Consider the following 17,015-nt stretch of genomic DNA (forward strand, 5'->3'; position numbering starts at 1 on the left):
GGTGGGTGAGGCTGGGATCACAGAATGGGGTCATGGGGCAGCCCCTGCCCTGTGAAGGTGTGTGGGGGGGAAGACATATAGTTGATGGGAAGGGAACTGCCTGGGTGCTAGGTCCTGGCAGCTGGCTGGGGTGAGGGGAAGGAGAAGGGGGCAAGGGGCTCATGCAGCAGATCTTACCCAGGTGGTGTGGTCCACAGCTGCCCGCATGGCACTCTGTAGGGGGCTGAGCCCTGCCTTGGGAAGTCTACACAATGCCTGGCCCTGGTCAGCATGCACAGCTTTCAGTGGATCTGCTCCTGGTGTGGCTGGTGTTTGGCTCCCCTTGCCTCCAGCAGTGCCATCTCATACTCCTGCTGGGCCACTGTGGGCTAGGAAGAAGCTTCAGCCAGGTGGCTCCTGCCCCAGTGTGTGGGGCTTTGGCTTTAGTTCCTGGCTGCCTTCCACCAACTTGGTGGCCTGGGCTGGAGTTAGGGTGGCCATCACAGAGGACAGTCTGGTTTTCTGCTACTCTGCCCTCTATTGATACAAAACCTGGTGCCTTTATGCCCTCTATTTTTCTCTTCAAGAGAAAGGCGTCAGGTTTTATATCAGTAGAGGACAGAGGACAACCGGACTGTCCTCTATGATGGCCACCCTAGCTGGAGTGCAGCATGGGCTGCCTTGGGTGGTCTCAGCCTCATGTGGAGCCCTGCGGGTATAGCCACAGGCTGGATCTTATCAATTTGTGGGCACCCCCTCCATTGGCTGGATCCAATCAGTTGGTGGGCTGAATCTGGCCTGTGGGCCATATTTTGCCCATCCCTTCTCTAAGGCAGTGTTTCTCAATCTGTGGGTCATGACCCAAAAGTGAGTTGCAAGGATATATGAAAGGATTGCAAACAAACTTTCAAAATGGAGTCTCCTTTTTAAAGGAGAAAAATGTGGGAAACCATGGCTTTCCCTTGCAGGCTGGCAGAGTTCCAGCCTGCAAGGGGCTGCTTGAGGGGCCCCTGCCCCACACTTTGTGAGGGGTACCGGGTCAGGACTGGCCACTGATGCTTACAAATGGGTCCTTGTACAAAAAGGTGGACAACAATTGCTCTGAAGAACAGTGAAGGCAAATTATCCAGCTTTGCATAGTTCACCATTTGGACACAATTGATAACTCTCTCTATATTAAAACATGTTCTGAAATATGCATCTCTTTCTAGTTTGTTCATTCCTGTGTTTCATAGAATCACATTAAATTAGGGCTGGAAGGGACCTCAGGAGGTCATCTAGTCCAGCCCCCTGCTCAAAGCAGAAACATCTCCAACTAAATCATCCCAGGCAAAGTTTTGACTAGCCAGGTCTTGAAAACCTCCAAGGATGGAGAGTCGACCACCTCTCTGGGTAACCTGTTCCAGTGTTTTTCATAGATTTCATAGACATTAGGACTGGAAAGGACCTCGGAAGATCGAGTCCAGCCCAACGGGCAGGAAGTCAGCTGGGGTGATAGGATCCCAGCAAATTTTACTGCCTTCCTAGTGAGAAAATGCTTCCTAACATCCAACTTAAACTTCTCTTGCTATCATTTGAGATCATTGCTGCTTGTTCTGTCTTCTGCCATCACTGAGAATAGTCCAGCTCCATGCTCTTTTAAACCCCTCTTCATGTAGTTGAAGGCTGATATTAAATCCCCTCAGTCATCTTTTCTTTACACTAAATAAGCCCAATTCCCTCAGCCTCTCCTCGTAAGTCATGTTTCATAGATTTCATAGACATTAGGGCTGGAAGGGACCTCGGGAGATCATCGAGTCCAGCCCCCTGCCCGAAGGGCAGGAAGTCAGCTGGGGTCATAGGATCCCAGCAAGATAAGCATCCAATGTTCCCCAGCTCCCTCACCATTTTTTGTTGCCCTCCGCTGGACTTTCTCCAATTTCTCTACATCCTTTCTGTGGTACTCCAGATGAGGCCTCACCAGTGCTGAATAGAGGGGAATAATCACTTCTCTTTATCTGCTGGCAACACACCTACCAGTGCAGCCCAGCATGCTGTTACCTTTTTGGCAACAAAGGCACACTGCTGGCTCGTATTCAGCTTATTGTCCGCTGTAACTCCCAGGGCCTTTTCTGCAGAGCTGCTGCTCAGCCAGTCAGCCCCCAGCCTGTACTGGTGCCTGGGGTTGTTCTGTCCTAAGTGCAGGACTTTTTGTACTTGTCCTTGTTGAACCTCATGAGACTTCTTTTGGCCCAATTCTCCAATTTGTCTAGGCCACTCTGAATCCTAGCCCTACCGTCCAGAGTATCTACTACTCCCCCCAGCTTGGTGTCATCTGCAGACTTGTTTCCCCATTACTTATTAGGCTTGGCAGAATTTGATTTTTTTTTTTTAAATCTTTAAATAATGTTGATGGCTAAAATAAATGTGCATCTTGAAGCATTTATGCCAATTTTTATTGATTTAAATGATCAGGATTGCACAAATTTAGTAGTGTGGGGGGCAGACAATTTAGTAATGACAGGATACTGTTAAAAGCTTTCTAAAAATCACATGTCAAAATATAAAATGTAAATATTCATAAATCATTAAAGCATACATACTTTAAATTTATTCTGTTCATTCATCACCAGGGAAGAGCTGGGCTGGGCAGGGACCAGAAGAGGAGTGGCATTCTCAGAGCTCTGGGAATGCAGAGAGAGGCGATGGTCATCCTTGGCCCCTTGTGCTTAGCTGGCCAGGGGAGTATCCTGCTGTCACCAGGCTGGAGCCTCCACTATTCTCTCCCCAGTCATGCCCCTTGACTTTTGGGCAGGGATTAGTTTAAGTAGCCTGCTTCCTCCCTCCAGCCACCTTCCCCCACCTGTGAGTCGGCAGCTAATTGCTTAGCTGATAAGTCATTAGGCTTTAACACTAAATGCTCAACTGCTGAGTCATTAGATTGTCTATTGTTTTCCTCTTGAACCCCTTTCCATTCAGTCCTTCACTCTCTCCTTTCTCCACTGTCCAGTAGTTTTCATAGACATTAGGGCTGGAAGGGACCTCGGAAGATCATTGAGTCCAGCCCCCTGCCCCAGGGGCAGGAAGTCAGCAGGGGTCATAGGATCCCAGGGCAAAGGTTGCCTGTTACTGTCCCTTTTTTATAAATGTTGACTGTTACCAATGGAAATATTTTGCTGTCGGTCTGTGACTGTGAGGTGAACTAACTGTTTATCAATGTTTACTGATAAAAATCAAATCCTGCCAAGCCTACTCATGACTGGAATGTACCATATGTAGCAAATTTATTTCATAAACATAAATTCAAAGCCTGAACAGTTTCCTCCTAAATCCCTTCTCAAACTAACCCCTGCCACAGCATCTACAAATCTCTTTTGTCTGCCTTTACATACCTGTTTAAAACCCCTGATTTATGACCAACAACCTATGCCCTCACTCCTGCCCCTGTTATTTCTTTGTCTCCTATTCTCTTATTTATCTGTATGCTAGCTGCACAGTAAACCTAATGTTGTGAGCTCTGTGTAGCACAGACTGTCTTCCTCTCAGCTGCTTAGTATAATAGGAACCCCAGCCCCTGACTGGTCCACAGAGACTATTGCAAGAAAAAGAATCAGTCAATTGTGACCATTTACAATCTGAAATGTACAGTGTTTGATTTTTGATGGGGGCAGTCTGTTCACTGATGCTGTTTACATTCTTCTAGTTGGGGGAGAAAAAAGATCCCAGCCACATGTGCTCAGCATGAATAGGTGCTGGAATTCAGCATTTGCTTTCTGCAAACCTGATCGAAACCTTACACTTTTACAACTATTAGTCCTGCAAGCACTCTGATTCAATGATCAAGGTACATTTAAAAGACCGAGAGCAAATATAGGTTAGGTACGTTTTTTTAGTTAACTGAGCAAATAGTTGCGACAGCTCTGGTGTTATGGTGAAGTCTCATTATATCTTACCTGTGCTTCAGTGGCTTGATCTTGCAACTGATTCTCCAGCAGTCTTGTCTGATGATGTCTTTTTCCAGAACAAAACCTAAAAGGAGTGGGATCAAAAAAATGCTTTATCTGGAGACTGTTGCTTTCTTTCTTTTCTCTCCAGTATAATGCCACTTACAGCAGAAAAAGCTTTCACTCCTCACTGCCTTGTTCCCAGACGCACAAGACTTGTGAAACAGTTTAAAGAGGCTGCCACATCCAGGATCCTTTAGTACTGACAGTTTTCAGCATGATACAAAAGCTTTAACTGACTGACATGTCTGTGACTCTTGAACCTCTGCTTGTGAGAGCTGAAAACAGTTCTTGTTTTAAATGAGGAAGTGTTGATGAGTAAAGCAAGATGTATGAGGCAATATCTTGCCTGTACAGTTAAGCAGATCCTGACTAACAGGAATGCAGGATACATTTGTACCTTATATATATCTACTTTGGTTAGTCTATAGCACAAGCTGTTTTGAGGTGAAGTTCCCATCATCAGGTGCTGTGAAAGGACATGTAGAAAGCCGACTGTAAGAAGGAGACAGAAATTAGAATACAAAAATCAAGTGAAGGAGGGCAGGGTATTCTGCTGGGAGAAATGAGCAGTAAACCCATAGGAACAAAAAGTCTCGAAAGGTATTCTGGATAAGAACCCATAGTCCTGTTTAAATGATACTTAACACAGTCCAGCCTGTGGATGATTTCCTGTTTCACAATTTCCTGTTCAAATCAGTTTTTAAAGTTTGCTGCCTGAGAACAGCCATGCTTGAGTCAAGAAGGTGGTGTCCAAGGAGGTTAAAGTGTTCTGTCACACGCTTGCATGTCTTTCTACAGCTGAAGTCAGAACAGTATTCGATCAGTCACATGGGGATCATCTAGTCTGTCCGATGTGGATGGCAGAGGGGCGCTGTAAGCAGGTGGTAGTGTATTTGACATTGGTGGAGTTGCAGGTAAATGAACCTTGGATGTTATAACCTATGTTGTTCAGTTCAGCGATGAGGTAGTCATTATTGATGTGGGGCACAGAAGGCATTTTGGTCTGTTGCATGTTCTGGTGCTTCTGGGAGTTAGGTAGCTTGTTGCTTGAGACGCACCATTTGAGGAGTGGCAGGGCTCTAAGCACTTGGCCCTTCCTTGACTATATTATTGTTAGAGCTTGTGATTGAATGGATGTCTATATCTTGAGAGCCATACAAGGAACCAATCACTTCTGGACAGATCACTGTCTTTGTCAGATCCATTATGAACATCTGGCTTGCTTGGAAACGCCAAAACCAGCCAAAAACAATATAAAGGACTCTTGACGCCAAATGTCTTCAAGACCTGAAGGTCTGTAGGTGTCTCTATGAAAAGTTCTCTACCCTGTCCACAAATAAAGGCAACATTGAGGAATTCTGGAAGGGGTTTAAAACTGCCATCCATACAGCCTGTGCTGAAGCCAAACACCAAGATTGGTTCAATGAGAGCAGTGTGGAGGTTCAAGCCCTCCTTGACCAGAAGAGACTTAAACTCATTCTGCTTGGCAAGACTGATATCTCATTTCAGCAGAAAAAGGCGAGATATCAGCTTCTCAAAGACAAAACTCATAGGAATATCTGGGGAAATCAAAAATCAGTGGTGGCAAGATAAAGCCAAGGAGATCCAGCTCAAATGTGACATGCATAGTTTTGTTTTTTCGTTTTTTTTGTTTTTTCAAGTGATGAAAGTTATCTACAGCCCAGCTTCCCATGGTCCTACTTTTCTGAGATTGAAGGATGGCTTGACATTTCTCAAAGAGAATGAATCTATCCAAGATAGATGGAAAGAGCGCTTGCCCAAACTGTGAGTTTGACTGTGGCACATACTACTATCGAGTCCATCTCCCAACACCCTGAAAGGGGATTCTTTGACAACCCTCCTATACTAGAAGAAATCTGGCATGTCATTGAGGAAACCAAGAATGACAATGCTACTGGACCAGATGGCGCATCTGCTGAAATCTTGCAGCGATGAATTGGTACCAAGACTACAAGTATTCATCTCTGAATTTAGAACAACAGAGGATTCCCTTAGGACCTGAGGAATGCCAACATCATGACTATCTTCAAGAAAGGAGATAAGACTGTGTGTGGGAACTATAGAGGTATTACCTTCCTTTTCACAGCAGGGAAAATACTTCCCTGCATCCTTCTGAACAATTTTCTACTTGAAACAGGACTTCCTCAGCAACAATATCACTGTGGTTTCAGACCATCCCACAGGGCAATTAGCATGATTTTTATTGCCCTCCAGGTCCAACAAAAGTGTCAGGAACATCATCAGGATCTGTGTATGTCCATGAGGCTTAGTAAGGTCAATGAAGGAAAATACTGGCCAGACTTTTGGATGCCCTGAAAAGTATGTCAAGGTCCTGAGCCTTCTCCATGACTGGAAGACTGTGACCATTCTATGGAGTGGATTGGAGAGGGAGCCATTTGTCATACAAACTGGGGTCAAGCAAGGATGCATCATTGTTCCAACTCTGTTTTTTTCCATTCCTCCCCCCCATAGTCATCCTCATTTTCCTTAAGGACCACCTTCCTTTTAAAATTGACATTTGAGAAGCCCTCCATCTGTTCAGTATTCAATTTAAGTAATTTTCCCAAAGTACTCAAAACAGCCATCCTTGACCTTCAGTATGCCGATGACTGTGCCATCCTTGCACACACAGAGGAAAACCTCTAGGCCATGCTGGATCTTCTTGGATAAGCCTACTGGACTTCAGTTTTCTTGATGTTGAGAGCAAGGCCCAAAGAACGCAATCAACTTGCCTCAGGCCATGATATGACCCCTCCCCACCCCCCTTCCCAAATTAGAGAGTGAACCTTAAGGAGATCCAGCACAAGATCCAGTGCACGAATATCTCCTTTGGGAAATTGCTTTTGTGTGTCTTTATTCATCGCAATCTCCAGGAAGACACCAAGATGCAGGTCTACAGTGCAGTCATCTCCATCCTTCTCTGTGGATGTGAAATGTGGGTAACTACCATCATCATCTCAAGAGTCTGGAGAGGTATCACCAACAATGTGTCTAGAAAATCCTCTACATCAATTGGGAAAATCGCCGCACAAACACTAGTATCCTTGCTGAAGCCAGTGTTACCAGCATTGACTTGATGACCCTTGAGCACCAACTTTGCTGGACTGGACATTGTGTGCAGATGCCTGACTCTCAGTTCCAAAAACAAGTGCTCTACTCCCAGCTTAGTAATGGCCTGACATTTCATGGTGGCCAGAGGGTGTGTTACAAGGATACATTGGAGGCATTTATCAAAAAAAGGATTCTGACATCAAGAGCTGTGAGTATCTGGTTGCCAATCAAGTTCAGTGGCACTGCAGCCTCAACCAAGTGGTATCCTCTTTTTTCAGGTAAAATGTCTTGCCTTCAGAGCAGAGGAAGGAAGAAAGGCAGAATCCCAGCCTGCAGCCTTTTTTTTTCCCCCCTGCGGAAAGACCTGCGACTTCTCTCGATGAATTTGTGGCTCAAGGACTAGATTCTTAAGTCATCTCAAGACCTGCCAATGACCTGTGGTAGGGATCATCTGCAAATTGAGAGATTGATGCTGTCATTGTCAACAGTAATATCAAGTTTTGAAATCTACCAGTCTGATCTGATCATCTCTCCATAGATGCCTCTAAAAGTATTCATGCTTTTTGGCCCATGTTATTTAGCTAGAGTTTGGGGCTCAGCCAGGTTCTTTCCACTACGAGGATTTTTTTATTTTTTTTAAACAAGTCGGGTGTTCTGACTTGTGCACAGAGACTTTACACAAAACCCGGTTTCCCTGGACACAGTGGGAGTAATCAGAAAGTAGTTTCTCTGCTCATAGTTTCAAAGCCAGCCTTTCTAGTTTAGTAATTTCCTGAAAAGATAATCTTTCTTTGGCTACATGCAGGGCTGGCGCCATTGCTTCCCATATTCCCTACTTACTTTTTACCTGGTGTTTGCTTCTGATAAATGCACAAAAGGACACCAGTCAATACCCAGACTACTCTGCATCTTCAGTCAATCACAGGAAAACCCTTCTAAAACTCTCAAAATTTGTTTTTCCTCACCACCTTCAGTTGTGGCCTCTGTTTTTAGCTGTTGTCCTATGCTACCTGAATTCAAGATGACTCCAATTTTAAAACCATCCCCCACTAATTAGATTCTATAGATGGAAAACGTGTATTTTTCCCCCATGTATAATATCTATTTATTTGAGGGTTGTCTTAAATCTGTTACCTGCCTTCCCCCCACACACTGCTGGCTCATATGGAGCCACATAGAGGGGAAGTATCACCTCATTGGATCTATTTGTCATGCATCTCCTGATGCATCATAAAGTGCAGTTAGCTTTGCTAATGATTTTGTCACACTGACTACTCATGGGCATCTTGGAGTCTACTATGATGCTGAGATCCCTTTCTGCTTCTGTGCTGCTGAGGGTCATTTCCCAGCCAGTAGATGGGCTGGATATTTTTACGCCCTAGGTGCAGCACTCTGCACTTGTTGTACTGCACCCTACTGTGTACTGCCCACTTTTTCTAACCTGTCTGGGTGTGCCTGCAATTGTTCTCTGCCCTCCAGAGTGTGCACTTCACCCCACAGTTTAGTCCACAGACTTGGACAGAGTACTATTTACACCCACATCCAAGTCACTGATAAAGATATTGAAGAGGACCGGTCCAAGGACCAAACCCTGTGGGACCCCACTACCCACATCCTTCCAGGCTGATACCGACCCGTCTACTACCACTCTCTGGATTTGACTGCTAAGCCAATTTGCCACCCACTGAACTATGTAAACATCTATGTCACAGCCTCTTCATCCATTTATGAGAATGGGATGAGATACCATATTGAAGGCCTTACTAAAATCCAAGAAAATGATATCCACCTCTACTCCTGTGTCTAAGCATTTTGTGACCCTGTCATAAAACAAAATGAGATTGGTCAGGCATGATCTACCTCCTACAAATCCATGCTTGTTTTCCTGCTGCATTATTTTTTCCATTGGACAAATATGATCCTTCATAATCTTTTTCAAAGACGTCTCCAAGGATAGAGGTGAGACTGACTGGCCTATAATTACTAGGATCCTCCTTCCTCTCCTTCTTGAAAATGGGGACCACATTGGCCCTTTTCCAGTCCTCCAGGACCTGACCTGAGCACCACGAGCACTCAAACAGCTGTGCCAGTGGTTCTGCTATGACACTGGCCAATTCCTTCAGTACCTTTGGATGCAGCTCATCTGGGCCTGTTGACTTATAGTTTCATAGTTTCTAGGGTTCGAAGGGACCTGAGCAGATCAGACTTGAACACATCCAGTCCATCCAAGTGACTCTGCACCAAGTCAGCATCGACAGTTGGTGGGCTGGTGTCCCTCTGTCCATCTAAGAACCCATTCAGAGACTTATCTTGATGCCTGTTCAGGACACCGAGGCAAAAAACTCATTGAAATAGCTCAGCCTTGTGCCCCCTCTGTCTGCCACTAATTGCTCCTTTTTGTTCAGTAGGGGTCCTATGCTGCCCTGCACCTTCCTTTTACTCCCCACATACCTTATAGTCAACAAAAAAAGTCTTTTTTTAATTTGTGTCGCCAGCCTCAGCTCTGTAGTTGCTTTGGCTTTTCTAACTGCCTCCCTGCAAGTGCGGGCCAAATAAGTATACTCGTCCTTGGTAGCTTCCCCTGCTTCCACTGCCTTTAAGCCTTCTTTTTTGCCCTTAGGCTCCCCTGGATTTTTCCCTGTTTTAGCCAAGGAAGTTTTTTGGCTCCTTTCCCCCTTTTCCCTTGTACTGGGATAGTCTCCCTCTGCGCCCGATGGATCACTTCCTTTAGAAACTACCACCCTTCCTGGACTCCCATCTCACCAATACTCTTCTCCTGCAGTGCATCATTGACTAGACCCCTAAGCACACTGACGTTAGCCTTCCTAAAGTCAAGCACTTCCACCCTACTAGTTATCTTACCCAACCTTTGCTGTATGGTGAATTCGATTGATCGGTGGTCGCTGTCCCCAAGGTGACCACGAATCTTCGGCTCCCCTACTAGGTCCTCTCCCATAGCCAACACCAAGTCCAGTAAGGCATTCCCCCTAGTGGGACCGTATACCTCCTGCATTAGGTGAAGGTCCTGCATGTATGTTAAGAACCTATGTGAACAGTTGGATTTGGCTGACTGCTCCTCCTAGAAGATGTCAGGGTAGTTTAGGTCCCCCATGACAACCATGTCCCCAGACTATGACTTCTGAGAGCTGCCTTAAGAATTCCAAGTCTAGCTTTGCCACTTGGTGTGGTTGTCTGTAGCAGACTCCCACCACCAACTCCCTTTCCCCTCAACCTCCATGTATCCTAACCACAATGCCTCAACTTTCTCCTCCTCTGATCCCATTTTGATTAGGGTAGTTGTATAATGCTCCTTTACATAGAAAGCAACCCTGCCCCCTTTCCCCGCTACTCTGTCCCTTGTGTACAACCTGTAGCCCTCAATGTGTACCGCCCGGTCATGGGTAGGGTCCCACCAGGTTTCTGTTAACCCCACTAAATCAAAGTTATTATCTGCAAGCAGGAGTGTGAGTTCTTCCCGCTTGTTCCCCATGTTCCTAGCATTAGTGTAGAGGCACTTGAGTCCTTCAAATGGTGCCTTTGGTGCCTTACCATTTTGATGCCCAAAGGGCCCCTTGGTACTTACCTGGGGTGTACTGCTGCCTGTCTTGCGGTTTGTAGGTTCTAGACTTTCTCCATCTCCTGCCTCCCATCCCCCCATCATACTTAGTTTAAAGCCCAACATACGATGGGGGACGAGGAGGCTGGAGATAGAGAGTCTAGAACCTATAAACTGTGAGACATGCAGCAGTGCACCCCAGGCTTGTTTGTGAAATGCTTCCATTCTTCTCCCCTTTCCTCCCACATGGTAAGAGCCCCAAACATAGCCCATTTCATAGATATTAGGGGCTGGAAGGCACCTCAAGATCATCGGGTCCAGCCCCCTGGGAAGTCGGCTGGGATCAAGTGACCCCAGCAAGAAATATATCCACCCGTTTTTTCAAGGAGTCCAGAGTAGATGCTTGTATCACCTCTGGGGGGAGTTTGTTCCAGGCCCTGGACACACACTGTAAAGAATATTTTTCTTATATCCAGTCTAAATCGGCCTTCCTGGAGTTTATGACCATTAGACCTTATTCTCACTTGGGGAGCTCTGGTGAACAGGTGTTCTCCCTGGTCCTGATGACCCCTCTTATGTTATAGTAGGCTGCTACCAAGTCCCTCCTGAGCCTTTTCTTTTCTAGACTGAAGAGTTCTAAGTCCCTCAGCCTCTCCTTGTATGGCCTTCCCTCCAGGCCTTGGATCATATGAGTAGCTCTCCTCTGGACTCTCAAGCTTCTCCACATCCTTCCTGAAGTGGGGGCCCAAAACTGTATACAGTACTGCAGCTGCGGTCTCACCAGGGCTGAGTAAAGCAGGAGGATGACGTCCCTGGTTTTGCTTGAGATGCATTGGTGGGTGCATGCCAGAGTTTGGTTAGCTTTGCCAGCCACAATATCACATTGGTGGCTCGTATTCATTTAGTGGTCAATCAAGACCCCCAAGTCCCTTTCGGTCGTGGTGCTAGTAAGTGTAGCACTGCCGAGCCTGTAAGTATGCTGGAGGTTCTTCCTACTGAGGTGCTGCACCTTACACTTCTCTGCACTGAAGGCCATCAGGTTTTGATCAGCCTACCTTGAGAGTGTATCCAAGTCAGCCTGTATCCCCAACCTATCCTTTGGTGTGATTGCCCTCCCCCATAATTTTGTATTGTCTGTGAACTTGGCCAGTTCACATCTGAGTCCTGAATCCAGATCATTAATGAAGATGTTAAAGACTACTGGGCCAAGTAATGAGCCATGAGGGACTCCACTGGTCATCCTGTGCCATGTTGATTTTCTCCCTTCAACTAGTACTCTTTGGGTCTGACCCCACAGCCAGTTGCATAGCCATTGGATTGTATGATGATCAAGGCCACAGTTCCCCAGCTTAACCATGATGACATCATGGGAAACTAGGTCAAAGGCCTTCTTGAAGTCCACGTATATGACATCCATGTCATCTCCCTTGTCCAGGGCACATGTTACCTGGTAGTAGAAGGCAATGAAGTTGGTCAGGCACGACCTGCCAGTCACAAAGCCATGTTGGCTGGCATTCAGAAGCTTGCCTTCTGTCAGGCTGGTGTTGGTGGATCCCTTGACAATTTTCTCAAAGATTTTTCCAGAGACGGACGTAAGACTGGTCTGGAGTTCCCTGGGTCATCCCTCCTCCCTTTCTTGTAGATAGGGACCACGTTGGCTCTTTTCCAGTCATCTGGGACCTCGCCCAAGCACCATGATTTTTCAAATATCTCTGCCAAGGGAGATGCAATGAAGTCAAGACTCTTGGGTGCATTTTGTCTGGGCCTGCGGACTTGTGAATGTCCAGTTTCTCAAGGTGTTCCCTCACCTGATCCACATTGGTTTTTTAGGTCCATGGCCCACTCCCAGATTGGTTTGTACCATTCCTGACAACGTGATCTTCCTGGGAGGGTGAAAAACTGATGCAAAAAGGTTATTTAGGAGATTGACCCTTTTTTGGGCATCCGAAGTCAGTTGCCCCATTGGATCTCTCCAGGGCCCAATGCTATCCTTGTTCTTTTTCCAACTTCCCACATCTGAAGAAGGACTTTTTGTTGTCCTTTATTCCTGTAGCTAGCTTAAGTTTTTAGTTTTTGCCTTGGCTTTCCTTGACCACCCTCTACAGCTGTGGGCGAATGCAGAGTCATCATATTTGGCAATGCTCCCTGTTTTCCAGTTGGTGTAGGCTACTCTTTTGAGCTTAATAAGATCCAAGAGTTTCTTATTCAGCCATGGGGGCTTCCTTGCCTGTTGACTCCATTTCTTGTTAGATGGTATGGCTTTGCCCTGTGCTTCAAGGATTATGTTTCTGAGAGATGACCATTCCTCGTGTACTCCCTTTTTTGGGGGGGGAAGAGGGGGGAGGCGGTATGGCCTCTAATTGCCTGACTGACCAATTCTCTCAATTTGCAAAAGTTAGCTTTCCCAAGGTTAAGGCCTTCTGCTTTACTGAGGGGTTTGTCTGCTCTTTGGTGAACTAAGAAATTGACCAATTCACGGTCGCTGTCACCAAGCTTCCCCTCAATCCACAGGTCGTTCACTAGTGCAGTAAGCTTGGTTTCTGGAAACAAATAGTTCAGATGACCAGGTTGTTTACTACTGCTTAGAGAGCTTTAGCTGCTTTAGATTTCTGTAGCACAGGAAAAAAGATCTTGGTTTCCACGATGACCACAACATGGGAAAGGAAAATGTCTGATGCTACAGTTACTCTGAATATTCCATTTACTACTTTAAACTTCTTTCCTGTTTGGCATTTGTTTTGTCTACCCCATGCCAGTTTATCTGCCTGTCTCAGTTACTTGTGAGGATAGGGATTTGTTAGACCTGCCCTATGGTAAGGATGAAAAGTCCGTTATTTTCTGCCACCACTGCAGAAAAAACCTCCATAGCTAGAGAAAAAGGAATTAGCCTGAACTTTTCTCTGCTTCACTTTTATGTCCTTCATATCTACTACAACTCATATATATACCAGCTTGCAGAAGGCATTTTAAGAACTCTGGAACCTGTTGTTTAGTTGATTGCCTCCATGCTCTGTGAGAGAAGAGTGGCAAAACTTGAGCTATGGATTGAACCAAGAGTGAGGGGAAGGCTATATTGTCAATTTTCTTAGGAGCATGACTTGTGGCTTTTCTACACCTGTCCTTCCATCTCTGCTGCTCATAATTAGAGTCAAGCATAGAAGTAAATCAACATGCTGATTCCCATGTGAAGAATAGGAGGTTTCCCCCTACAGAGATTCTCTAGGAATCCCTTCTCTCCTGTTGTTTGCGTGTGCAACAGGCCAAATCCTATTTTTAATCCCAGACCCTAATTTTAGTTTAAACTATAGAGGTGCTAACAGAAGTGACACTTTGCCTGATCTGGCCACAAAAATAAGTTTATAGCTGTGACAAAGAAGAACCACTGTAAATAGCCATGAAGACTGGTTGCTCTTTCTTAGAAAAGATGGTCAGGGAATCTAGCTTTATTTACTTAATTTCAAGAGCTTGGCTCAGTCTCCAAGAATTGCTTATACTTTTTGTCAAGTCTTCTGCTTATTATTATTATTAGTAGTAGTAGTAACATTAAACATAGTAGTAGTATATCTTACAAGTTCTGAACTCTTTCCCAGTTTAGACTGAAGTGAGGAATATATGAATTCTTATTTTTGCAGTTGTTTGTTGAATGCACTTACTCTGGAAATCAAATCAGTTGTATGCACTTGACTCAAGACTTTACAGCTAAGTGAAATCATCAGAATCTGTCATCCAAAGGTAGGTCAAGATTGTATATTGGCCAGGAGTAGTTCCACAAGTAGAAGCTGGGAAGTCTGGGAAGAAGACTGAGGGAGTCTAATGACTATAAAAGTGGGAGAGTTTGAACCTGCTCTGGCTTTGTCTTAGGATTGTGTTTTACAATGTAGAAATCCCATATGGTTCCCCTTATATAGTATTAATATTAGATGGTATTCTATCCAACCTGCTACCTAGAAAAAGGAACATGGTAGGGTTGTACCCTTTCTCCTCCTCTATTATGGTCTTATTCATTGAGGAAGTCAGGGCTGCTGACACAGAATCTAGATGTTAGTCATTTCTTTCAACAAGGTGAAATTCAGGAAGTTTGTCTGCAAGTTGTCATCCTTTCCTCCCCTCCAAAATCCAGCCCACTCATGTCTCTTTTTTCAGGTTTCTAGCAGAATTTTGCTAGAAAATAAAATGCAGCATTTTGCATCAGAGTAAATTGCACCTGAATTTGTCCCTCCATTCAAAAGGTCAGCACAACGGCTGTCCATCCCTTACAGCTTAAGTGGAATTCAGGCAGGGCTTAGCTCAGTGTGGACTTTCTATAAAGGACACATTTCATTTGCATACCTGGTGTTCCCATTGGAGTTAGTGAAAAGGCTTGATGCATAAAGACAGCAGGCAATCTGGTTCTTAATAGTTACAATACAAAGGCAAGAGTAAATTGAGCCTTAAGATACAGACAGAAGTGACAATTGCATAAGAGTTTGCCCATAACTCAAACTGGGCATTCAAAATAAAAGGCCACATTTGAATATGTGGGCCTAATTGCATATGGCTCAGTGATGAGAAGAGGAGGATGACATGTATGTAGCATTTTAAGATGTAGAAGGCAGGGCAGGTGGTACCCTGAAGACTCATTCAGAAAGGCATAAACTTTTGTAGATAACAGCCTACTTTGTCAGACGATATAAACAGACTTGCAGAGAGCAGGAGTACTAAATAGAAAAGAGTACTAAGTAGAAAAGAATATATAGTCATTTAAACCCAAAGAACAGGGTAAGGGCCTGGGGAAGTGGTGTTGCTGAGAGTGGTAAAGGCAGGTTAAAAAAGATAAAGATAAACTGGAAAACCAAAGTAGTTAACCCATTGGGAACTTAGGGGTTAAAAAAAGTTAGTTCAGGTGATGGCGTAAGAGTCCAGAGTCTATGGCGAGACCATATGTAATGTAATTCAGTTTGCAGATGACTTCTAGCTCTGCAATTTTGCTTTCAAGTTGGTTTTTAAATTCTTGCTATTTAAGAATGGATGCTTTGAGGTCAGTGATGAAATATTCAGGGAGGCTACAGTGCGCTGCTGCAGGCCAAGATTCCCTCTAAGGTGCGCATGTGCACGGCCGCACACAAGTGAAAGGCTGGCCGTGCACCAACTTTTTCAGGCCACACACCTGCCGGGAGAGGAGCTGGGCTGCGGCATGGGATACTTACTAAAGGTAAGCTCCTCTCTGAGGCGAGGTGGAGGTGGGGGCCTGGTGCAGGCGCCGCTGGTTCTGGGGAACTGCTCTGCTCCCCCGCATCGCCTTGGGGAGCAAGGAGGCATGTGGCGTTAGGGCTGGGGAGTGGAGCACTTACCTGGAGCTGGCGGAGCCCACACAGCAGGTCCCCAGAGCCGGCAGAGCCTCACTCGGGCAGGCAGTGGCTCCTCCCTGAGGTGAGACAAGGCGCAGGGATGGAGGCTGGGGCAGGGGCTGGCACAGGCTCCACTGGCTCCTGGGAAGTGCTCCACTCCCCAGCCCTGATGCCACGTGCCTCCTCATTCCCTGAGGTGATGCAGGAGAGCAGAGCAGTTTCCCGGTGCCTGCACCAGGCTCCGGCCCCCAGGCCCCAGCCCCCGCTGCCTGCCCCGAGTGAGGAGCTTACCTTTTGGTAAGTGTCCCACGCTGCACTGAAAGGGTGCGCTCATGGACCAAAGCGGTGCACTCACGGACCGCTACTCCTTAGAGGAAGACTTGCTGGACACAGAAGCAAGCTAAGGAGGAGTTTCCCACTTCCATAAAGTCAGCATGTAGCTGAGATCCTCCCACTGGAAGCTGGCCAGCGGGAAGCTAACTGCTCTCTGGTGAAACCCCAACCCTGAATTCTGTTGCAGCTGTGTAAACAAAAATTGTCTTCTCCATGTGTTCTTCTTCCCTATCCCAGAGGGTTTTGCTGCTGTAAAGACGATTGTACTCCAGTACTATACCACTTCTCCATCCATTCTTAATGTACTTATGCTGGCTGCTGTTTTGGTTCTGAATTACTTTCTTCCTAGCTCTGGTACATACATAATTTTACAACAAGGAAGCAAAACTCAACACCTGGAAACCTGAAACCCTTGCTCCTGCTTTTTGTTTTCAAGCTAAATTTGCATGTTCACAGAGGTCAGAGCTGTCTCAACACAAGAAAAAGTCCTTGCCCAGGAGAACATTTCATCACCCCATCCTCTTGTGAAATATGAAACAACATAACCAGAAGAAAAACCTAATTCAACATCCTGCTTGCCATCAGACAACTTTGAGGTAAATAGACTGCTTTAACTTTTTTCTGAGCCTAATTGACACAAAATGAACTTTTCCATCCAGGAGATCTTACAACACTTTCAGCTCTCCTGTGAAATATGAATTATCATTTCCACCTAGGAGAAATTTTACGATCTTTGCATTCTCCTATGCCTTAAGAAAGGTG

At 45.6% G+C, this 17,015-nt stretch overlaps 1 protein-coding gene across 4 annotated transcripts in view; it reads right to left on the reverse strand.

The window, feature by feature from the left end:
* LOC149874441 (CD276 antigen homolog) overlaps positions 1-16,446 on the reverse strand; it is a 59,848-nt gene extending 43,402 nt beyond the window's left edge. For 2 of the 4 annotated variants that reach the window (XM_090061714.1, XM_090061708.1), the window contains exons 1-2: positions 16,212-16,445; positions 3,912-3,987 (exon numbers count right to left, since the gene is read on the reverse strand). The gene's annotated coding sequence lies outside the window, so the exon portion shown is untranslated. Of the gene's footprint in view, positions 1-3,911; positions 3,988-4,068; positions 4,143-16,211 lie in introns of those variants that run through there. The other 2 variants (XR_016444026.1, XM_090061720.1) reach the window with 2 other exon arrangements.
* Between the last annotated feature and the right edge of the window lie 569 nt (positions 16,447-17,015).

The sequence above is a fragment of the Crocodylus siamensis genome, chromosome 1, assembly GCF_052110815.1.
Source record: "Crocodylus siamensis isolate JL-2025a chromosome 1, ASM5211081v1, whole genome shotgun sequence".
Classification (NCBI taxonomy): domain Eukaryota; kingdom Metazoa; phylum Chordata; order Crocodylia; family Crocodylidae; genus Crocodylus; species Crocodylus siamensis.